Source organism: Macaca fascicularis, chromosome 10 (assembly GCF_037993035.2).
Source record: "Macaca fascicularis isolate 582-1 chromosome 10, T2T-MFA8v1.1".
NCBI lineage: Eukaryota > Metazoa > Chordata > Mammalia > Primates > Cercopithecidae > Macaca > Macaca fascicularis.
The window spans coordinates 107,507,504-107,532,059 of NC_088384.1; the positions used below are offsets into that span (position 1 = coordinate 107,507,504).

General features: G+C 48.1%; 1 protein-coding gene and 1 long non-coding RNA gene across 11 annotated transcripts in view; one reads left to right on the plus strand and one right to left on the minus strand.

Annotated features, from left to right (window-relative positions):
• Window positions 1-2,518, plus strand: part of LOC123567155 (uncharacterized) — a 43,166-nt gene extending 40,648 nt beyond the window's left edge. The window contains exon 3 of the long non-coding RNA XR_006689939.3: window positions 1,116-2,518. This is a non-coding gene — a long non-coding RNA (uncharacterized lncRNA). The remainder of the gene's footprint in view (window positions 1-1,115) is intronic.
• Window positions 1-24,556, minus strand: part of NFATC2 (nuclear factor of activated T cells 2) — a 176,596-nt gene that overhangs the window by 20,331 nt on the left and 131,709 nt on the right. The window lies entirely within an intron of this gene.

Sequence of the window (24,556 nt, forward strand, 5' to 3'; positions counted from 1 at the left end):
TGCTGCACTCCTGCCTGGCACCCCATCTCCCCATCTAACTAGTGAAATCCTGGCCCCAAAGTTGCAGAGGCCCACAGCCCCTAGGGCACCCAGCCCCGTGCTTGGCATTTGGTAGGCTTATTTAACTGCTGAGCAAACAGGGTCAGGACGACAACTGTGGAGTCTGGAACCCTAAGCCTTCATTTTCCACTTGGTCCAATTAAAGAAGGAGAAATTGTTTCTCCATTTGTGACTATCTCCATCCCCAGCTTATTTCATATGCCAACTAGGACATAGCTAGAAATTGCCCATGAAAAGACTGTAGCAAGAGCAGGTTTGAAGAGCAGCAGCTCCTCAGGAAACCTGAGCCATTTAGAGACAGGAGGGCCAGCCTTCTAACTAAAGCCCTCCATGGCCCAACCCTGGGCATCCATCCGCTCAGGCCACTGAGTGTCCATGGGGAGGGAGAGGTGGACCACAGGGCCAAAGCCAGTTTCTCAAGCATTTCAAACCCATGCGGCAGGGTCAGTAAGCTGGGAAGGACAGTGAGCCTCATGGGAAGTGGCTCTTTATTTCTAGTATGAAAGACGACTTTTAGCAGGCTTTGAAAAACACCATAAAAATTCAGTACTGGCCAGGTGTGGTGGCTCATGCCTATAATCCCAGTACTTTGGGAGGCCAAGGCAGGCAGATCACTTGAGGTCAGGAGTTCAAGACCAGCCTGGCCAACATAGTGAAACCCCATCTCTACTAAAAATAAAAAAATCTGTCAGGTGTGGCTGTGTGTGCCTGTAATCCCAGCTACTCGGGAGGCTGAGGCAGGAGAATCCCATGAACCCAGGAGGCGGAGGCTGCATTGAGCCGAGAACACGCCATTGCACTCCAGCCCAGGCAACAGCGTAAGACTATCTCCAGAAAAAAAAAAAAAAAATTAGCTGGGCATGGTGGCATGCACCTATAGTTCTAGCTACTCAGGAGGCTGAGACAGGAGAATCACTTGAACCCAGGAGGCAGAGGTCGAAGTGAGCTGAGATCATGCCACTGCACTCCAGCCTGTGTGACAGAGCGAGACTCTGTCTCATAAAATTAAAAAAAAAAATCAATACAATGTTCATTTTTCCCTCATTGAGCTACAGATTCAAGAATATAAACAAGATTTCAAATTCAATGTGACTCTGCGGCACCCGACAAGCTGGCTCCAGGGGCCACAAACAGCCAAGATGCTTCTGAGGGACAACAAGCTGGGACTAGACCTGCCAGAAATTAAGCATTTCTACAGAGCTGTTGCAATAAAGACAGTATGTATCATACCCCTACAGATACAGCCAATTATTGTCAATTTCATAAAAAAGACAGCATGTTATTGGCTAGACACAGACAAAAACTGACTTACGCAACAAAGCCAGAGCCCAGCAAGAGGCCCACACTTATAACACCAACAGATGACATCTTTTGAATAGGTGGTTGCTGATAACTAGTTATCCATATAACAAACAGTGAAATTAGAACCTTCCCTCATATTGGACACAAAAATCAACTCCAGATGGATTACTGACCCAAGGGTACAAGGTAAGACTGCAATGAGTTTGGAAGACACTATTAAGAGAATCTTTGTGACATCAAAGTAGAGAAAGATTTTCTGACCCACTGCTTTAAACTGGCGGGAACCTCCGAATCAGCTGGAAAGCTTGTAAAAGCACAGACTGTGGGCCCCAGCCACAGCGTTTCTAATTCAGCAGGACTGGAGTGGAGGTAGAAATTTGCATTTCTAACAAGCTCCTGAGTGACCTGATGACACATCATCCTAAACTACACCCAGAAAACTTACACCTTTCAGAAAATAAATTTAACCACATGAATATTTTCTGTTCATTGAAAGATACCATTTTACGTGTACCAGCTAAGTGAAAAAATTTATCTGACAGTATCAAACTTTGTGAGGTTGTAGAGCAATGAATTACACATGTGTTGCTGATGGGAGTGTAAACTGGTACAACTGCTTCAGAAGACAATTTGGTATTGTCTGCTAAAGTTGGAAGTGTGTACAACCTGTAACCAAGCAACTCCGCTTGTCAGGATAACCCTACAGAAAGTCCTGTAGCCAGAAAGAGGAAAAATCCGGAAACAATCAAATGCCCACCATCAGCAGAATGGGTAAATAGGCTTTACCATGGAATATTATGCAGCAGAGAAAAGGAAAGAATTACAGCTAATGCAAAGACAATGAGTGAAATATACAAAGAAAATGAAAAGGAAGTGGCAAACACAAAATGCAGGGTAGCAATTATGCTAAGGTGTGAATGAAGATGATGTGTTGGAAATTGTATCCAGAATCACTGAGCATCATGGCTGTGAACATCAGAGATGAGCCGACCAGACCCACCTGCCTCCTGATGGAGGAACACGCCACACTGATGGGACAGTCTTGCCAAAAGCATTGAAGTTGAATTGGATTAAGCCTCCAGATTTGACTGCCAACTTATAGGAAACACCAAGGACAGAGCCACGCATCAGACGACAGTATGGGACTGCAACCTGCAAAACCCAGACTACAGAAAATTCTACAGGAAAAACTGGTTTCTTCAGTACAAAGATGGCAAAGAGAACAGATGAATGTGGGGTATGAGAAAACGAAAGAAACTGAAAAGACATTTCAAACAACCACAATATCTGGTCCCTCCTTGAGTCCAGAGTCAAACAAACTTTTAAAAAAAGAAATATGGCCGGGCACGGTGGCTCACGCCTGTAATCCCAGCACTATGGGAGGCCGAGGCGAGTGGATCACAAGGTCAGGAGATTGAGACCATCCTGGCTAACATGGTGAAACCCCGTCTCTACTAAAAATACAAAACATTAGCCAGGTGGCGGGCGCCTGTAGTCCCAGCTACCCGGGAGGCTAAGGCAGGAGAATGGCGTGAATCCAGGAGGTGGAGCTTGCAGTGAGCCAAGATCGCACCATTGCCCTCCAGCCTGGGCAACAGAGCGAGACTCCGTCTCAAGAAAAAAGAAATATTAGGACATTTATGAGACAATTGAGAATTTGAACATTGAGTTTGATAATATTAAAGAATTCTTCATTTTTAGATGTGATAACAATATCAGGGGAAAACTGTTTTTTCAAAGTCATCTTTTAGAGAAATGTAACTGAAAGATTTGCCAGAAAACATTTTCTACACAGAAGAGCTCAGAGGAAATGACTATCCTATTGTTCTTTAAGGTTAGGGGGAGGGGTAAGTACACAGTATGTGTTTGTGTTGTCATATTTTAAACATATTTATATGCATTTAATAAAAGCAATTTACTATTTAAAGGAAAGGAAAGGAAGAGAGGGCGAGAAAGGGAGGCAGAGAGAAGAAGGTAATGAAGGAGGGAGGAAGGAAGGCGGTGGGGAAAGGATTATTTGGAGAGAAAGAAGACAAAAGGAGACAGGTCTCCTTTGCACCCACCATATAAAAGCTGGTATTTTTGCGCATCCTGGCACATCTAGAGAGCATTCTAACACACTTAGGGCAGGAGTGTCACCTCTCAGAGAGGCCTTCCTTGATGACCCCTGTCTAAAGTCTTCTCTCCCCCAGCACCCTGTTTCTTTTCTTCATGGCATGTGTCACCAGCTGAAATCTATTTCTTCCTAGTGTTTCTTCTTTCTTACTAGACCGTAAGAACCACAGAGCAGGAACCTCACTTCATTCACCCAGCACCTACCAATTTACCTGGCTGGGAGCAGGTGTTGATAGATGACAATGGTGATGGTAATAATGATAGTGGTGGCAGTGGTGGTATTTGGTATCTACTGGGTATTTACTCTGTGCCAGGCCTTGTTCTAAGCAGTCTACATGTACTAACCCACCCAATGTTCACAATGACCCATGAGGTAAGTGTTATCATGATTTATCTCATTTTGCAGTTCAGTAAATCAAGGCTCAGTGAGGCGAAGGGCCTCACTCAGAGTTACACAGCCAGCACGTGGCCAAGCAATGCTTTACATCCAGAAGTTCTGGCTCCAGGGCCTACCCTGGATTCCTGCCTTCCTGATAACATTTCATTTAATAGTAAAGACAGAAGCTTTTCTTCAGCCTAAAGTGACCTGAGTTAACCACTGAAATTCAAGGAGGACCTGATTAAACCTAATTATTTCTCCTGCCCATACTAGCCCCAGTGTTCTTTATCAATGCCCTACCACCCCCCACCACACACAGAGTATAACTACACCTGGCCACACTACAAACCACAGTGCAAGGTCCTGAAACAATGCAATTGTCTTTTTTTTTTTTTTTGAGACGGAGTCTTGCTCTTTCTCCCAGGCTGGTGTGCAGTGGCACGATCTCGGTTCACTGCAACCTCTGCCTCCTGGGTTCAAGCGATTCTCCTGCCCCAGCCTCCCGAGTAGCTGGGATTACAGGCGTGTGCCACCACACACAGCTAATTTTTGTAATTTTAGTAGAGACAAGGTTTCACCATGTTGGCCAGGCTGGTCTTGCACTCCTGACCTCAAGTGATCCACCTGCCTTGGCCTCCCAAAGTGCTGAAATTCCAGGTGTGAGCCACCACACTTGGCCCGAAGCAATGCTCTTTGACTTGTTTTCTGCCTGGCACACAGTAGGCACTCTGTAGATGTGTTGAGTGGAACTGACCAAAGTGCAAGAAATTTGGGCCAGGATGCCAAACTTTCCAAAACAGAGGTCCCAACCTCAGTGAGAAAACCATCACTATTAAGAGCCCCATGAGGGTGAGCGAGCCCCTCTTTGAAATTCAAGGACCCCACAGGAGGGGGCCCTAACCCCATTTGTCACACCCACCCAGCAGGAATTTACTTGATTGATTTCCTTCCAGCTCCCCTTCCAGCCTCACAGAAGGGACCCTGAACAGCTAAGAACTCTGATAAGAAGAAACCAAGGGCTGTAAGATCTAGTTTGAATTCAGGACATTCTTTCCAGGATAGGCCTGGCCAGAGCCCATTTTGGGGTGAGCCCCCAAGACTGGCACACTCTGGCATCACACAGCTGGGGGTGATTGGACTGGGGAAGGGGCCTGTGACCAAAAGGGGTGGCCCTCTTAGATGGAGCCAAGCCGTCTGCATTCTGAGTCACAAGGCCATCCTCAGAACCTTCTCCCTAATCGGAACAGAACAGGAAACTAGCATGCCGAGAGCTGCTGCCCCCTTCTCCAAACGGGCCAGGGGGTGGGCAGGAGCAGGGAGTTCCAGTTCCTGGGCTGAGGCATGAATTTCTCAGAACCCTGGCAGCCTGGAAAACACAGAGCTGGTTTCTGTTTTCCACCCCCAGAAACAGCCTGTAACCACAGCAGGAGGGAGGCCCCGCTGGCCCGGTCTGGAGCACCCTGGCCAGGCCAGGATGCAAACACTGCTGCTGTTTAGAGAGGGAAGCCCTGGCCGGCTCACATGCCCAATTCCTGGGCGTCCCTGGCCACCTCATACTCTCTGCCAGCTGGGTCCATGGGGATGCTATCTTCGGGAGGAGGAGGGAGTTGGAACGCAGCCCTCAGAACAGGGGTGCATGCCAGCTGGGCCAGACAATTGGCATGCAAAGGGGGTGCGATCTCGCGGGTCTCCCCTGCAAAAGGAGTGCTTCTGTGTCCAAAACAAGCTGGTGCCAAGCACAACAGAACGACAAGGCACACAGGAGGGGGAGAAAAGCAGGATGAGGCTGCACCCCCGCCCCCCACCCAGCCCCACCGACCTCGGCCCTCCCCCGCCCCTGCCCCCGCCCCCAGCACATGGAGCCAAGCGCAGTGTCCTGCTGTCCAGGCAGCCAGCTCCCGGGTTTCACAATCCTTTCCATGGCACTTGGGTTTGCTGTCACAACAACTGCAGGATGACCCGGTGCTGGGCAGCGCTGCTGGTTGGAGGTGAGAAATCGATTTTCTCACGGGCCCAGTGGCCAGCACATTTTTGAGGTCATGCCCTGGCCTGGCCTGTGGAGTCCCCCAAGCATCTGCCTCTGTCGATCCACTGTGCCCTCTGCGGCTGGACTGTGTGGCACTGAGAGGGCCCTGAGTTCCAAAGCCATCCTGCTGACGGGAGATAACAGCGTGATTCCTGGCCCAGGACAATCTGCCTCCTCAGGGTTTATTCACTGGCAAGTCTTGTTAGCAGTTGCCAGAGGTTTCTATTTGCACTCCTGAACTCCCCAAAACACATACAGCATCTTTTTTCAAAAAAACCTAAAGAGGTGGGGTGTGGTGACTCATACTGTAATCCTAGCACTTTGGGAGACTGAGCTGGGAGGACTGCTTCAGGCCAGGAGTTCAAGATGAGCCTGGGCAACATAGTGAAATCCTGTCTTTACAAAATTAAGAAGAAACAGCCAGGAGTGGTGGTGCATGCCTACAGTCCCAGCCACCCAGGAGGCTGAGGTGGGAGGATTGCTTGAGCCTAGGAGTTCAAGGCTGCAGTGAGCCACGATGGCACCAGTGCACTGCAGCCTCAGTAACAGGGCAAGACCCTGTCCCCTCCAAAAATATTAAATAAAAAATTTATAATTAAAAAAAAAGAACATATACAAATGTACTCACTTGCTTTGGACCAGTTACTTAACCTCCCTGGGCTAGTTCCCTCATCTATAAAATGCCTCATGGGGCTGCTGTGAGGGTTAACTGAGCTAATGCAGCAAAGTCTTACAAGAATGTCTGGTAAACAGTAAACATCTAAGCATGAGCTGCTATTATTATTATTGTTCTTTTATGACAAATAGTTTTAAATCATTTTAAACCCAGGCAGTCTCGGTTCTCTATTTCATGCCTGGTTATTCATTCGATTCCACGAATATTGGGTGAGCATCTTTTATGCAGGAAGCTGAGCCAGGTCTTTGAGCAAAGGGTGGACATCAGCAAATGTTGTCTAGGGCCTCCCACGTGCAAAGCCAGCCCAGGAGCAGTCGGCAGTGTGGACAAGTCATAGCATTTGTGCTCACCACCCACAGACTCGAACGTGAGCGAGAGAGAAAAATAAATAAACGAAACACCTGAAAGAGACCATGTTCATTTCCAGGACTTCAAGGCAAGCGAGAAACCCTCCAGGTGCAGAGCGGAGACATTGTCAGCGCCTTGGAACGCTGGCCAGGTTTCAAAAGTCACAGCAGAGAGCCGGGCACGGTGGCTCACGCCTGTAATCCCAGCACTTTGGGAGGCCGAGGTGGGTGGATCACCAGATGTCAGGAGTTCGAGACCAGCCTGGTCAACATGGCAAAACCCCATCTCTACTAAAAATACAAAAATTAGCCAGGTGAGGTGGCGTACACCTGCAATCCCAGCTACTTGGGAGGCTGAGGCAGGAGAATCGATTGAACCCAGGAGGCAGAGCTTGCAGTGAGCAGAGATTGTGCCACTGCACTCTAGCATGGGCAACAAAGCGAGACTCTGTCTTAAAAAAAAAAAAAAAAAAAAAAAAAATCACAGGAGAGCAGGGATGGATTTCCAGGCAGTGGTTAAGGCATGGGCAAAGGTTTAGAGGCAAGAAAGCCTCAGCACAGCCACGTGTCAGCCTCCCCTCACAGCTGAGGGGTGGGCGAGGCTCATCATGCATACACACAGCCGGAAACACAGCCCCAACCAGAACAGAAAGGTTTCTGTTTCTAAATCCTCATTTTCACTCTAGCCTCCGGGGTCACTTCTAGGACCTGAAATCTGCCCCTTTCTTTTTAAAAATTCTGTCCTAGGGGGCTGAGCGTGGTTGCTAATGCTTGTAATCCCAGCACTTTGGGAGGCCAAAGTTGGTGGATTCCTTGAGCTCAGGAGTTTTGAGACCAGCCTGGGCAACACAGTGAGACCCCATCTCTACAAAAAATAATTAGCCGGGTGTGGTGGCACATGCTGGTAATCCCAGCTACCTGGGGAGCTGAGATGGGAGGATCACTTGGGCCTGGGAGTTTGAGGCTGCAGTGAGCCATGATCTTACCATGGCACTCCAGCCTGAGTGGCAGAGTGAGACCCTGTGTCAAAAAAAACAAAAACAAAAACCACTCTAAAGAAAACACAATCAAGAGAAAGTCTCCCTTCTACTCTTGCTCAGTATTTCCTTGTGTGCCTGCATCTTATTAACAGATATTTAGCCTGTTTCTAGTCTCCTGCTACTATAGACAAGGCTGGAGTCAACATCCCACACACGACATGCAGCAGGTGTCTGAATGGACCCGGCTTCCTGAAGACAGATGAGGCTTATCGTGGTTCCTGAGGAAGTTGGCCACCACCTGTCTCTGGGGATCCAGGAAAACCAAGAGCTCCTGAAGTCACCAAGCTTCATGCCAGAGAACACTGTGCAGGGCTGGGGACCAGTGACATGGAATCAACAGCCAGCCTGGCTCACAGCTGGGCTAGCACCTCTAAAGATACATTTCTAGAAGTGGGATATTCTGGATTAAAAGATGTGTGCATCTAAATTTGGGTTAATTTCACCAAATTGTCCTTCAAAAGAGGTTCTACCCGTGCAGATGCCCACCAATAAGGACTGAGAGGACATGTTTCACACCCTCTCACCAATACCACACTTTATCAGCCTCCCTTCCTTCCATTCCTCCTCCTCCTTTCCCTTTCTTTCTTGCAAAAGTTGTCAATCTCACAGGAGGAAAAACTGACCCTGGTCTGGAACAATCCTGCACCAAACACAAACAGATAATAGGAAGTCCAGCGAAAAAGAAAACAGTAGGAATTTAAAAATCCCAGAGATAGCTGCCAGGTGTGGTGACTCGTGCCTGTAATCCCAGCACTTTGGGAGGCCGAGGTGGGTGGATCACTTGAGGTCAGGAGTTCAAGACCAGCCTAGCCAACACAGCGAGACCCCGTCTCTACTAAAAATACAAAAATTAGCCGGACATGGTGGCGCACTCCTGTAATCCCAGCCACTCTGGAGGCTGAGGCAGGAGAATTGCTTGAACCCTGGAGGCAGAGGTTGCAGTGAGCCGAGATCATACCACTGCTCTCTAGTCTGAGAGACAGAGTAAGACTCTGTCTCAGAATAAAAAAATCCCAGAGATAGTTGAGGGAATTGGTTCTGAAATGGTCCAGAGAGAAAACAGAGGAACCGGACCAGGACCCTGAGGACTCAGAGGACCTGCCCGCCTTGCCTGGGTAGGGCACAGCACCCGCCTGGGACTCCCACTGACTGAAGGGGCTGTTCCCTCACACAGGAAGCTGTGATGAAGGGGTGTTAGATCTGTCTGGAATAAAGGGTCCATTCAAATCTTGGAGAGACTCTGTGGGGACCAAAAACTGGTGAGAAGATATTAAAGGGGGGTTGGCACGTCCGAAGTTCAGAGATGAAGACATTGCTGCGGCCCTGGACAGATACAGATGAGGCCAAGGAAGAGGATGAAGCTGATAGCTGCTCTCTATGGAGTGCTGTGTGGCTGACCTGGTTATACTCACTTCCCATACATCATTTCCTTTAAACCTCAGCACTGTTAATATCCCCATTTTGCAGATGGGGAAATTGAGGTCACAGGCATTCAGTAACTCACCTAAGGCCACACCCCCACGTTCCTTAGGCAACAGATGGGAGCTGAGCATGGGGGCCAGAGGGACAGTAGGGGTAGTAGCAGGAATTCACTTTAGTGCTGGTTGAATGTGAGGTTCCTGTAGGGAATCCACATGGAGGGCCCAGGAGGAGGTCAGATCAGTGGGTCTTGGGCAAAAGCCAGTTTCCTGGAGTTTCATCAGATGAGGGAGTGAAAAGGCAGAGGGAGCAGCCCAGGATAAATGCCCTATTCTCTTTACACATGGACTCAGAATCACTTCTTACACACAGGTGCCTCTAACCACCCACTGCTTGTGCCTCTGGCTTTGTAACCTCAGACAAATCCCTCCCTTTTCTCAGCGTGCTTTCACGTCTAAGATGCAGAGATGACCATCCCTGCCTTCCACGGTGCCCAGTAAGGGGGAGGGATCATTAGCATATTATTACAATATTTCCTGTACTTGTCAGTCAGGCAAACACACTCCCTCCAAAACTTCAACCTTCCACCTGCCAGTAGCTTCCCCTTCCTCCCAAAATAAAATCCATAGCTCTCAACCCGCAAGGCCTGTCTCCTCCCTTTCCATGACGCCGCAGTCATTACTCTCAGCCACACCAGACCTCTCTGTGTCCTCCACACAAACTACGTTTCCTCCCAGCTCTGCCCTGCATGCTTGCTCTTCCCTCTGCCTGGAATTCCCTCCCCTCTCTCTTCCTCCCAGTCTCAAACCCAAAGTCACTTCCTCAAAGAGGCTGGTCCTGACCACCCCGTCTGAAGTTATGCCCGTCCCCATCATCACTTTGTTGAACGCAGCACTTAGTCTCCACCCCCACATCTGAAATTCTCATCATTTTCTGGTTGACATTTGATGAACAGCCTTCCCCTTGCAGAGCAAGCTCTGCCAGCGGGGAGGCCCCATCCATTTGGTTCACTGCTAGGTCCCAGCACCTAGCACCAAGCCTAGCTCACTTGACATGCTCAGTGGATATCTGTTCAAAGAAGGAAAGGACACCAGTTGATAAGAAACAAACCAAAAAAGCAAATGCTCAAGCAACATGCCCCCTGAGCAGTCCTCGAGGCAGCCAGCCCACCAGCTGAATGCCAAAGGAGGCGGCATCCGCATCACAGCATCAGCCCTCCCTGGTACCTGCAGGGCACTGGGCAGTCCGTAAGTCACTTTTCACACATGCCTCGCCCAAGGCCACAAGCAAGGAAGAATCAAGGCTCAGAATCAAGCTTCCTTTGACACCAACTACTCAGCAACATCTTCTGACCCTGGGGCCCCCGTCCTGGGTGCTGCACCAGGGAACAGGCGGTGCCGAGGGGAGACACTAGTTTCCAGTGGCTTCCCACACTCAGAGTGCTAGGAATGCTCCAGTCCACCAGTAACAATCGTTTTGTAGAGTGGACGCTCCTTCCCCAAAACACACACGGTGTGGCCAACACTCAATATTATAAAGCTGTTACTTCTACCAGAGCTGGACACTAAATCCTCAGATGGTGGTTCTTAACCAGGGGCAACTCTGCCCCCCAGGGGATACTTGGTAGTATCTGCAGATGTTTCTGATTGTCACATCTGGGGTGCTACTGGCATCTGGTGCATCGAGGCCAGGAACACTGCTACACATCCGGCCACACTCAGGATAGCCCCTTACAACAGGGAATCAACCAGCCCGAAATGTCAGTAGTGCTGAAGCTACAAGACTTGCTTCAGGAGAAAAGTTAATGAGAAAATGTTTTGAGATTCCTGGACTGACCATCAGGAGAGGAGTTTCCTGAATTTGGGGAAAATCGGCAATAACTGGACATTTAAGGCCTCGCCCTCATTCTGTTTTAGGTTTTCTTTTGTTGTTTGTTTGGGTGTTTTTGTTTTTGTTTTTGTTTTGAGACAGAATCTCACTCTGTCACCCAGGCTGGAGTGCGGTGGTACAATCGCGGCTCGCTGCAACCTCCACCTTCCGGGTTCAAGTGATTCTCCTGCCTCAGTCTCCCTAGTAGCTGGGATTACAGGTGCACGCCACCACACCCAGCTAATTTTTGTATTTTAAGTAGAGATGGGGTTTCACCATGTTGGCTAGGCTGGTCTTGAACTACTCACCTCAAGTGATCTGCCTGCCTTGGCCTCCCAAAGTGCTGGGATTACAGGCGTGAGCCACCACACCTGGCCTGGGTTTTCTTTATAGTACGTATTACCACCTGACATTATAATACATACTTATTTCAGTTTGTTTCGCTGACTAAGAAGTACGCTCCGTGAAGGCAGAGACTCTGTTTCACATGCTGCTATGTCCTCACTGGCACACAGTATGGATTCAATAAATATTTGTGGAATAAAGAAACTGCTAGGAATATCAAGTCATACAAAATATCCAACCTCCTTTTGCAGCTGTTTTCTCATTATGATCATACCTATCCTGCACAAAGACCCAAAATCCATTCTCATGTCTTCCACAGTAGCAGGTTTCAGCTGTACACATGGCTGGGTAATATAAATATTAAAAACTACACTTCCCAGCCTCCTCTGTGGCTCAGTGTGGTCACATGACAAGACTCTGGCCAATAAAGTATTAGCTGAAGGGATAAATGTGATTTCTGGGTTATGCTCTTAAAGGAAAGGGCGTGCTCTCCTTCCTCTTTTTTCCCATCCAGGAGCTATCTTGGATGACATGGATGAGGGTGCCACCCCGAGAATGGAGAGTGATAAGACAGAAAAAGCCTGGGTTCCTGGTACGGTGTGGCCAGCACACCAGCCATGGACTGCTTATCCCTGTGCTGTTACAAGACGAAGAGATCATCTATCTTGTTAAAGTCACTGTTACTTTGGGTTTGGTTACAGCAGCCTCTACATTCTAATCAATACCTCCCTAATAACCCTCCCAATAACCTCCCCTGCCTTGCAAGTTCTAACTGCTTTGGAATCACGCTTAAAGACTCCATAACACTGCAAGGAGTATCTCAGTCAGCCGGCATTTGAGAGCTATTTCATGATTTCCCCTTCACACATGTAGGAGATGCAATCCTCAGTTCATATGTAGGATTATTTCCTCCCTGAGGCTTCAGAATATCTGAGTGCATTGCTAAGCCAGAGAAAGAAAGGACAGGAAGTCATATTATTTCAGTCCTTCAAATGATAAGGACAAAAGGAACTACCAAAAAAAAAAAAAAACCCATTAAAATCTTAAAACACCAATTATGCTTAAATTCATGAGTTCATAATGGTACCCCGAAAAACCAAAACAAAACAAAAAAAAACTACACACAAACAGCCCTAATGGATCATCACTGTAGGATATTAATGAACCAACCCATTATTTTAAAAACTGGTAAATAAAGGGAAAGAATCAAGCATTCATCCTGCTTTTCCTATATGAATTCTATCATTGTTGATGAAGGGAAGTTTCTCTTTATAGAAGTTTTCCAGCTAACAGTAGAGGAAGGGATGGCAGAATTAGAATAGAATATCACCATTTTATAATTCATGCACCACTGGATTAATGGAGCAAGGCACTGACTATCAATCACCAAAAGACAGGCAACCCAACTTCATGTACCTCCTGTCAGAAGGATGTGTCACCACCCGTGCAGCAATCTTGCCAAAAACAATTGAATCTGAATGAATGAAGCCTCTCAGTTTGACTGCTAACTTACAGGACATACAGAGGAGAGAGGAACACACTAAAAACCTCATCATGGAGATATAACTGGCAAAAGCCAGACTGAAAAATTTCACAGGATAAACCACCTCATTTTTTCAACAAATGAACTGCAATATAATACTAACGATGAAACCAAAAAAGGATCTTATTATTTAATCTAGAGGAAGAACCTCTAGATTTAATCTAGGGGAAGAACCTCTCCATTAAAACAGACTTAAAAGCATCCGCTTGCAATGCTTGGTCTGACTCTTGACGCAAATGAACTATAACAAAAACAAAGAAGAAAACACTTTTATGATATTTATATAAGACAACCGGAAGTTTAAACACTAGGTATTTCATGATATTAAGGAAGTATTATTAATTTCCATGTATGCCAGTGGTCTTGTACTTTCAGAGTCCTTTTTTTTGGAGATACATGCTATTTATACATGAAATTATAGGATGTCTAGGATTTGCTTCAAAATATTACTGTGTAGCTAGGCACCATGGCATGCACCTACAGTCCCAGCTATGCTGGAGGCTGAGGCAGAAAGACTGTTTGAGCGCAGGAGATCAAGGCTGCAGTGCGCCATGATTGCACCTGTGAATAGCCACTATGTTCCAGCCTGGGCAACATAGCAAGACCCTAACTCTTAAAAAAAAAAAAAAAAAAAACGAATAACAACAAACCCCCAAAACAAAATTACCAGGTAATGAAGACAACAGAGGATGAAGGTGTAGAAGAAATCAGATTGGCCACACATTGATAACAGCTGAAGCTTCGTGGTGGGTATGTAGGGGTACCTTGTACTATGCTATAGTTACATATGTTCAAAATATTTAACAAAAAGTTTTAAAATCTTACTCCATTTAAAAATCTTCCCCAGCCACAAGGAGGGGAAGGAAGGAAGATAGAGGGAAGGAACACTTTTGAGGCACCCCACTGTATGCCGGTCCTGGATTAGGGAGCCTTGGATATGCATGGCACTTCCGTAACAGGGGGCACAATTCAAATGCCTAATGGGTCCAGACAGGAACCTTGAATGCGTGAAATCGGTGAAGTCTAAGAAGAACAACAAAACAAGTGGGAATGTAAATAACAACGGACGCTCCATCTATCAACGGAAGACAAAAGGGAATGGCGGGGGCTGTGGACAGGGCAAGTGGATGTTCCAACTAAAGGAAGTAGCCTCTGCTCAGGGTCAGCCTTGGCTTTGACTCCTGGTAGCCGCTATGCAGGAGATGGGGCCCAGGGTGGCTAGATCCTTGGATTTTCTAAGCAAAGTCAGAAATCCCTATTTTTATGTGCAATCCCCGGTTTTTCAACACTGGCATCTAATCAAAATATTTTTTCAAATACTGTATGGGCCAAACAAAATATCTGCGGGCGAAATGCAGCCCAAGGAGCACCAGTTGGCCGCTCCTTTTCCAAGCGCTGAAGCAGACCACAACTCAATCCATCTGTAAGAAGGCGAAAGGTGCTTTCATCAATTTTGGGTCAATTCTTTTTTGGGCATTTAATAAAGCTGAGTATTCAAAAGGCACCATCAACTTCCAGAAATCTATAAGAACCGGCTGCAGCACATTTCAAAGACGTCCTCCACGTTGTCAGCTTATGCAACAGAACCTCTACTTTGCCCAGAGTTTTGGAAATTAACAACTAGGGAGTGTCCCTTCAGCTTTCCTGGGATAGTGGAACTAACAGGCTTCAGATGAAACCTATTTGTTGGTTTGCGGACCGCCTGGGACTTAAGTCCAAACTGCTTGCAACAGGCAATCCTACCATAAAACCAAGTTGGGGTGCTCAAGGCTCATTGTAAAATGACCAGATAACTCTCCACTTTGGCTGCCTTGCCAGAGATCTGATTTTATATGACTGTTTAAAGGGATGAGACAGATGTCATCCCCAAACCTGAGAGCAGCAGGATTTGTGGCTGAGGACCAGAACGGACTCCTTCAAATTCACCCCTCAGTTTGTCTTCGACTTCATCTAGAGAAAGATTCTTGACACCCTGGATGGGCAAAGCAGGCCCCAGCCCTGCCTCTATTCACAGGCACAACTTGACCAGATCCCCGGATCCATAAAAAATTAAAGAGGTGTCAAAAATGCAGCAGAGAAGAGCCAAATAAATGGTTTCATCATTCCCCAGGAAGAAAGCTCCCCCCGCCACCCCCACCCCGCCTTTTTCTTTCTGAAAGGGTAGAAAGTAAAAGAAAATTGGTGCTAAAATAAAGTTGAACTGGTTCAGAGCAAAGAGAGAGTCCAGAATGATACTTGAAGGCAGCACACACTGAAACACACCCAAATCTCAAGTCTAGGAATGACTGGTAACCATGGCTACTTCAGGGCAGAGGGGATTTGTTTGTTCTTTGTGGGTTTTCCCCCGGGAAAACAAAGCTTTGCCCTTGATCCTAAATGGGTTTATCAAGGGTGGGAAGGGAGGGAACACAGAGAAAAATCTAGTATATATAATGAGTTAACTGCCACCCAATTCATAGACTAAAGCAACCAAATTCTTTTTCAAGTTCTACGTTTCTAGAGAGAAACAGACTACAGCTAGCGCCGATATTAGAAAGTTATGCAGATTTTTAAATATTATGATATTCTGTCTGGGCACAGTGGCTCACACTTATAATCCCAGTTTTTTGGAAGGCTGAAGTGGGAGGATCACTTGAGTCCAGGAGTTCGAGACCAGGTTGGGAAACATAGCAAGACCCTGTGTCTCTATAAAAAATAAAAAGTTTAGCCAGGCATGGTGGCATGTGCCTATAGTCCCAGCTACTGAGGAGGCTGAGGCAGGCAGATTGCTTGAGCCTGGGAGGTTAAGGCTGCAGTGAACTATGAGGGCACCACTGCACTGCAGCCTGGGTGACAGAGCAAGAGATCCTTCTCAAAAAAAAAAAAAAAATTGGATTATCTTAGGTTCTGGCTGGAATCAGGGAAAAATCCATTGCAGTTTCCAGCCCCACATGTAATGCTGTTGAAAACCATCACCCGAGTGGTGGCATCACCCTGAAATGAGTGAGGTAGCTGGTACATTCAGCATGGCACACCTACAGAGCAAGGAAGTGAGTCTTAGCCCTTCTGTCCTATGTTCTAGTAAGAATGAAAGTACAAAGAAGGGCCTTTAAAATTGGTTATGATGCTGACCTACCCATAAATCTTGCTTAAATGAGCACCTCACTCTTTCACAAGGATAGCCACCTATTACCACAAGAGAACAGCCTCATTTGGAAATTAAATGTAGCATAAACAACTCAGAATAATTAAAAGTGCTGGTTCCGGCAGACGACTGGGAGCCCATGAACGACACTGGGTGCTGCCTGTCACTTGGTCCTCTTTTTTAAGAGCCGTCTGCTTTTGGTGGGACAGATGCTGCTCTGGAATGAGGGCTGCATGGACAGCAAGTCTGGCAAGGGACTTTCTTGTAGTTTGGTGGCTTCTGACCTCCAAATGCAAGTGTATCTTCCTTTAGAAACACTTGCTTTGCAGAATTTCAAGAAGATCACTGAGCGTTTCTGGGTTTGGAGTCGTAGCTCTCTTACATAAGCCAGAAATACAGAGTCCACATCATTCGGGATGAAAGGACAGCTAAGAGGCACAGCTTGAAATCTGACATTCTTAGAAAGGGAGGGGAAACTAGAGAGGGAAACAAGAAATGCCCCCAGGGACAGATACCTGCATACCATTTAGACACCCAGGAGAGGGGCAGAGAACAGCTACTAGCTCAATTCAATGATCTTCCAACAGCAACTCGTATAGATTCTGTGGGCTCCTCTGTAGGCAAACAGTTTTCTGGACTTCGACATTTTCAAGGCTCAAACTATCCTTTGCTGAATTTACAGAGGTAGCCTGACCACATACTTCAGAATTCAGGCCAAGAGTCAGCCTCCTGGCTCTTCCTCAGAGCCCAGCTGTGCCCCTGCCCCTGTAGCTCACAACTGACAAGAAAGAGGAGGAGGAGGAAAATGTCACTGCGGTTAGGGGAAGAAGAGTGATCAGCAACTACTGAACACTCACCGTGTGTGTCAGGTACTGGGCAAACAGCTTTACAGGACGCTCCCATTTTCATTCTTACAGTAACCCAGAGAGTCGGGCACCATTATCATAAGTGACTTGGCCAAAGTTACAAAAGAGGGCAGTGATGAGGCCAGACTGAGAGGCAGGCAGGACAACCACAGCAACTCTTTGCCAGACAAGTCCTAGAACTAAGGCTGGGCCTTCAGACCAAGCATCCCATTCCTGAGAACGGGCCCCCATTGACCAAATGACAGGTACAGGACAATTCATTAGCACTGTGTATAACAGCAAGTGATATGGAAGTTTCACCCATGGCGGACCTGTGTGTACATTTTACCACCTTTTGTAGTAGAAAAGGGGAAAATAAGAATATGTGTGTATTTGCATATGCTCGGGATTACATTAAAAAAAAAAAAAAAAAAACCCTAAAGCATGCATCCTCAAGGTGGATGACATTGCTTCCATGGGGGTAAAAACTGGTTCTCTGCGGGAGGGGTGTCGAAAAAAATATTCCATATGACAATGCTCTGTGGCCCTGCAAAGGGCTATGGTACATGAACAGACACACAGTGTCTATGGCACTGACGTTTCATGGCATGGAGATTAGGAAAAAATTATCTTAAAAGGCTCCTGGCTGGGGGTGGGGGTTGGTAATAATGAAACAAAGGTTGACAAAGAATGTTCTAGGAGGCTAGAGAAAAACCAGTATTACAGAGCAGAACAGAAGGGGAAGACATTTTCTGCTGGATGTCTTTTTTATATATTTTTTCTAAACATAGGAACATAGTGCCTTTATAAAGATACGTTTTTAAATGACGGCAAAAAAAGGATGTTGGCAAAAGCCCTCCCAGCAGGGGCCTGGCCTTTTATTGGTGTCGGCTCCAGGTGGCCGTGTGAGTTAAACTTGGTGCTGGTGGTTTCTGGTGGTTACTGGTGAACCAGCAAGGCCTGCATTGAGATACTCAGACCGGGCTCTCCAGGTGCCCACAGCCTCTGGGCCACTAGGCTGGGCAACTGCCTGGCTCAATTCTCATCAGCACGGAGACTCCTGCGTCTCACCCTCTGTCGGCACCAGGAGGCCCAGCCCTGCCGGTCTCACCCTCTGTCGGCACCAGGAGGCCCAGCCCTGCCGGTCTCACCCTCTGTCGGCACCAGGAGGCCCAGCCCTGCCCGGGTCATCGTGGCTGCCGGGCTCACGGCAGGGCTCACGGCAGGGCTCCGCGGCGACCAGGCTCCGCGGCGACCAGGCTCCGCACGGGCTTTGCACGCCTCCCCACACAGGAGCCGCTTTGTCCCAGGCTTGCCGTGGGCACTGAGGGGCCCCAGTGAAAGATCCCTGAACTGCTGAACAAAGCAGGCCAGTTACAAAACGCTTTTCCATTGCTGGGTTCCTTTCCCTGCTTCCTGAGCTTTGGAGGGTGGGTCTCTCTGTTCATTCCTCCCCCGCCTGTTTCTCACGCATTGGTGCACCCAGCTTCTGGGCAGAGCGTTTTCAAAGCACACCCATGGCCCCTCTGCCAGAGGCACAGCTGGCAAAACCTGGGCCACTGGTCCACACTCCTCCAGGGAGCCATGGCGGGGGATACACGCATTGGAGTTCTCAGCAGCCCCCGACGAGGGCATCATCTCCCTCATGCAGATACACATCCTGAGGTCCCCTGGAGGAAGCAGGGGGAGGGAGCCTGCTTGGGCGGTGCCCTGGGGCTATGCCCACTCATCTACCCCATGGAAGAAGCAGGGCATGAGGGTCAGGAAGCCCATCTCCAAAAATCAGAATAGCCCATTTTTTTCTCCTATACAAATATATTTTTAAAATTTGAACCATGTCCTACAAGAAATCAAGGCAATTAAATTCATAAACAAGGCTGGGCATGGTGGTTCACGCCTGTAATCCCAGCACTTTGGGAGGCCAAGGCGGGTGGATCACCTGAGGTCAGGAGTACGAGACCAGCCTGGCCAATATGGCGAAACCCTGTCTCTACTAAAACTATAAAAATTAGCCGGGCGTGGTGGTGGGCGCCTGTAGTCCCAGCTACTTGGGAGGCTGAGGCAGAAGAACCGCTTGAACCCAGGAGGCGGAGGCTGCAGTGAGCCGAGATCATGCCACTGCATTCCAGCCTGGCCAACAGAACGAGACTCTGTCTCAAAAAAAAAAAAAAAAAAAAAAAAAATCCTAAACAAATAAAACAGCAGGTCACATTTATGGAAGATCCCTTTTATGACATGCACTAACTCATCATCCTCAGCACAGCCTTCGAAGGAAGGAACTGTGATCGTCTCATTCTATAGTTGGGGACACAAAGGCACAAGGCAGCGAGTAACTTGCCCGAGGTCAGAGTCAGTGATGGAGCTGACACCCAAGACACAAAAGAGTCATGAAATCTGACTTTTGTTTGTACAAAGAGGCAACACGAATCTCTGGAGTTAGACGGCAGGATGGTGGTCACTTTTGTAGAAGGGAAAGGGGTATCTGGGGGCTTCTGGGGTACAGACAAGACTGTCATCATCCAGGTGGCAATTCCGTGGGTGGCCCACTTGTGAAATATACAGAATGCACTACTGATTTCTGAATGTGCATGTAACTAAGTACTTTACATGCAGAACAGGGCAGAAGTAGATTTAAGAATGAACACACCGATTTGTACCCTTCCTGCACACATCAATGTATTCTTACACGCACGCACGAGCTGCTGTCCTCACAAGCCACTGCAGGGGCTGCAGCCATCACCGAGACCACATCCTTTCTTTTCTGGACATTTCCAGAATGGGGTAAAACATCTCCTTTCAGTCCCAGGCCACACCCCTGCCCCCACGTTCTCTCATCTGTGGCTGAGTCTCTGGGTGGCTGTAGTAAGCGCTCTACTTCAAAACCTGTGGTGGGTTTGGTGGTGAGATGGCCCGATGACCTCTGCACCCCCAGTTCAGCGGTGGAGTCAGCGTGGCTCCTAGAATGCACCACCAGAGCACTGGTAAAAGTCACCTCTGAGTCCACTTTCCCCAGTGCCTCTCCCACTCGCTTGCGGCCTGAGCGTTAAAAAGTGCAGCCACCCCTCATTTTATGCAAGGGCAGTGCTGAGAACTACCTGTGCACTGATCACATTTTGGCAACTCCAGTTGCATTTTAAGTAACCGCACTCATGGCAGGGCATGCGGGGCACACCCCTGTGAAATGCACCGCCTTCCATCACGCTCCTGTCACGGGATTCATTTTCAAATTCACTCATCTCCCTTTTTTCAACCCTTGCCTCCCTACAGTCCATTTTGCATAGGCAGCCAGAGTGATCTTTTCAAACAGTAAATCAAACCACACTGCACTGCGGCTGAAAGCCTGCGGGAGCAAGCCCACATCTCAGAGTTCACGACCTCCGCCACCTGCGTTCCCTCTCCCTGAAACACTCTTCCCTCAGACCTCCCCAGGTCTGTGTCCATCCCCAAAGGCCCTCTTCAGAGCTGCCTTTCTGTCCACTCATCTGCAGGGGCCAACCTCGCCCCCAAACCAGGCAGCCACCCTCTCGCTCCTAACCTCGTGGAATTTCCCCTGTGGCTTTCATCGCTGTCTGAATTTCGCTTGCTTACTTACTGCCCTCCACGCTAATGTCTATCTCCCTTACCAAAAAATCACCGGGACAGCAAAGATTTCATTTCATGTGTGCACTAGTGGATCCCCAAGTCCCAGAACAGTGCCCAGCACAGAGTAGACAGCCAGAAAATACTTGTAGGTGAGAGAGAAGGAGGGTCAAGGACAGAGAAGTCCAGGGTCAAGGACAGAGAGGGAGGGAGACAGGGAAGAAGGGAGGGTTAAGGACAGGGAGGGTTGGGAAGGAGAGAGGAGTAGGGGAGAAAGGTAGGGAAGAATTAGGTCCCAGGAGCAGCTACTGCTAGGAGCTGCTGGTGTTCCCTAGGTACAACTTGGGGCCTTAGAACAAGGGACTAGTCACGGAAGGGGGACGACAACAGAGAGAATGCAAGTGACAGTGTACAAACCATGTGTTTTTGAAGAACTGTAAGAAAGTGCCTGAACTGGGGTGTGTAGAGAAGCACGGGGCTCGGGGGAGTGGATGCCTTGGGCCCTGGAATATTACTTATTTTGCTTTTCCAAAGTGACTTCTTGAAAACGTCTCAAGTACTCGGAGTGGAGAAAGCAGAAGGAGTGCCTTGGCGTTCCAAGAACTAACGGGGCCAAGCCATCCGGCGTCTGTGTGCAGGAATGCAGGCGGGAAGGGCTGAGATAAAGCACAGATGCCCCACGAGGCAGCGGGGTGGGATGCCCAGACGCGACGCTGGGATCACTGGTCAAGGTGCAGGAAACGATAACTCAGAGCCGGGGCTTCCCTGGACCCTAGGGCAGGGGCGGGATCAGCTTCAAAGATGGCTTGTTTGCACTTGTATGGGGGAGGGAGGACCTGTGTGTCCACTGGTGACTGCTTCCTTTTCCAGCCACAGAACTTTCCCTCGACCCTCAAAACGCATAAGCCCAGCTCTCACAAAGTTCCCAAGGAAAGCCCACTTTGGCAAATCCCAAGGGAAATAAATGACAAATCAGAAATGCCCATGCACGGGCAGCACAGCACGCTGGGGTTTAGCACGGGCTCCGTGCAGCCAAATATGTGCCGTGTGCGACAGACTCCCTTGGAATCATAAATGAAAGGGACAGAAAAGGATCTAAAGATCGAGGAAGTTGCCCCACCAAACACCCGAGGAATGACCCAGGGGATTTTCCAGTTTACTTGTCAGAAATAACACAACACAGCAAACCAAGACGTCCAAATCTCATATCCACAGAGCCGATGGCGGCACATCTGGAATGTTCCACAGATGCACAGGCTAGACAGACTCTTGAGGAGAATCTGAAATTCCAGCAGGTGAGAGACAAAACTGCACCCACGTCTTCTCGGTGGCTATGGTGGAGGTGCAGTCTGGGGCTTGCCACTGGGCACGAGCCACCAGGGGACCTGCCCATTGGAGGGTCCTGGGTTGGGCAGAGCCTTGGAGACAAGGCCGGTGGAGCACTGAACATAACTAGTGGCACTTGCTGCCTTTTGGAGGCCACATGGGTGAAAACCATTCCATTGCCCTATCATGCTCTGGCCTCAGGAATGTGCAGCTCCCAAATTGAGAAACTGGACTGTGGCACAGGGGACAGGGCAGTGCTGCGCTTCAGAGCTCTTGAGTTTCCTTTATGTTATTTCTGCCAAGTATTAGGAAAGGAGCTTCCAGGTCAGCTGTGTAGCACAACTCCCAGGCCTCCATTCTCACAGAACGCAGTCCAGTCCGGTGTGGACAGCACCACCTGGGGTGTGCGATGCGCTCTCCTTTGTGCTGCACCCCCTAGTTTGAGAGATTTATAATGTCCGCTAGCATGGTAAAGGCTCTCAGAAGTCCTGCAACAAATAATTAAACCAAAACCAAAACAAAAATAAATTTGGTTTAACCTAGTTTTTTCATCTTTTAAAGCCATGGAACCCTCCTTCAAAAAACAGCTCCTAACAGCCCATGGGCTGGGGTCATACAGCATGTACCTAAATGTCACCTCATTCAGTTCTCTGAGACATCCTTAGAGCCGACTCAGGTTTGGACCTGGCGAGACTCCCCCTCACCACGACTTTGAACCTGCCTGTGTTCAGAAAGGGCCTCAGGAGGCCCAAAAGGGTCTCTGTGCTCAGTTGCTTTCTCTGTAACACAATCTTCTGTGGAAACAACAAGGACATCTATGGATCTGGGGCTGCCACAGCCAGTCATGACCACCTCTGGCCACCTGGACACGGGCACCCTAATATCCAAGGCACTCACCATTTGCCTTTAACAAGAGATGGACGGGGTAGGAGAAGCCAGTGTGTTCTCGCTCTGGAGACCAGACCAGCCCTAGGTGCAGAGTCAGCTGGGGAAAATGATCCGGCCCTGCACAGACACGCATTTATTTATAAAGCACCTCTTCTCCAATACAATTGATCCCCCAAGGCCTCACGTGGAGAGGGGTCTGGTTACCACCATGCTTCATTGATCCATCACGTTCTGCCTTAGTTAATTCTCTACATGATTGCCCCCTTGAAAATAAGCACCAAAACTTTATCTTCACCACTGTGAATGTACATTGTTCACGGATGGATTGTATGCAGGTGTCCCTTTCAAAACACAGCACCACGATCCTAACTCAACCTGTGCTTGATTATTCAGAATCAGACGGATCAATTATTAACAGAGCAATACCTAGAGGTCAGCCTTGTAAGGCATGGGGGGCAGGATGACCCCACAAGAAGTGGCCCCAGAGGTCTTTGCTTGGTGAGTTCAGGGGACGTCTTTGATCGATTGTCTCCCTAGAGATTGAGTATGCAGAATACTAGAAGTCACAGAGCCCCCAGATAACCTGGCTTGTCAAGACGTTTCGTGGAGTAAAGGTCAACAGCCTCTGACTATGCAGCAGAGGATATTTCTGGCACCACAGTGTCTGAAATTTAGTACCCGGTCTTGATGGTAATTATTGTGGCTGTTTTGAAGCTTTTACTTTACTTCCTACCCCTTGGCTGGGCTCCTGAGAGTTAATTTTCTGAAATAATTGAGGTTTCAGGGTATATCAGAAGCTACTGCCTATAAAATACAAGACTGGAACTGGGAATGACAGCCAGTAATTTAGGTTTTTCCTTCTTCTATTAAGAAAAAACTCCAGTCGCTTAACTGTACACTTTAAAATAAGGTAAAGAGTGTCATGGGATTTGCAACTCAATGGATAAATGCTTGAGGGGATGGATAGCCCATTCTCTATATGTGCTTATTTCACTTTGCATGCCTGTCTTCAAACATCTCTTGTACCCCATAAATATATATACCTGCTATATATCCACAAAAAATTTTTAAAAGAAAAGTAAAGATAAAGAAAGTCCAACAGCCTGTTTTTCTGTCTGGATCCCCCAAGGCAAGGCTGCTCTGCTCCCCCCACCCTCTCCGACCTCCCAATGCACCTTGTGGCTCCCAGGTGAGTCTCAGCAATGTGGTTCGTCCTTCCTCCCTGAGATCCTGGACCAACACCTCATCACAGCTGCTCCACAAGACTACCCTCTGGCCAGACCCCTTGCCCACAAATGGGCACCTACAGACTCACACAAAGCCTTCTCTGCATCTTTTCCTTGGCCCAAACCACCCATCAGCTGGGCTCACCACAGCGGAAGCCCACTGCTTCCTTCCCATCAATGCGCATCTCTGTTCCACCAGCACAGGGTACAGAAGTGCCCGCAGTCTGCCTGCAAGCTGTTCTGATAAAGCCACTTTTCAATGAGCTTTCTTCTTCCTTTTCCTCCCTCTCCCTCCCTCAAAATATACAAAAGAGGGCTATAAAGTGGGATTTTTTTTTCTGTACAGGAATGAAAGGAGGTTAGCTTTCCTTCCTTTCTATTTTCTTGGCCTCAGTCTAAATTTGGCAATTGGAAAGAGTGTGGAAGCAGTTAAATGGACCCAGTTCA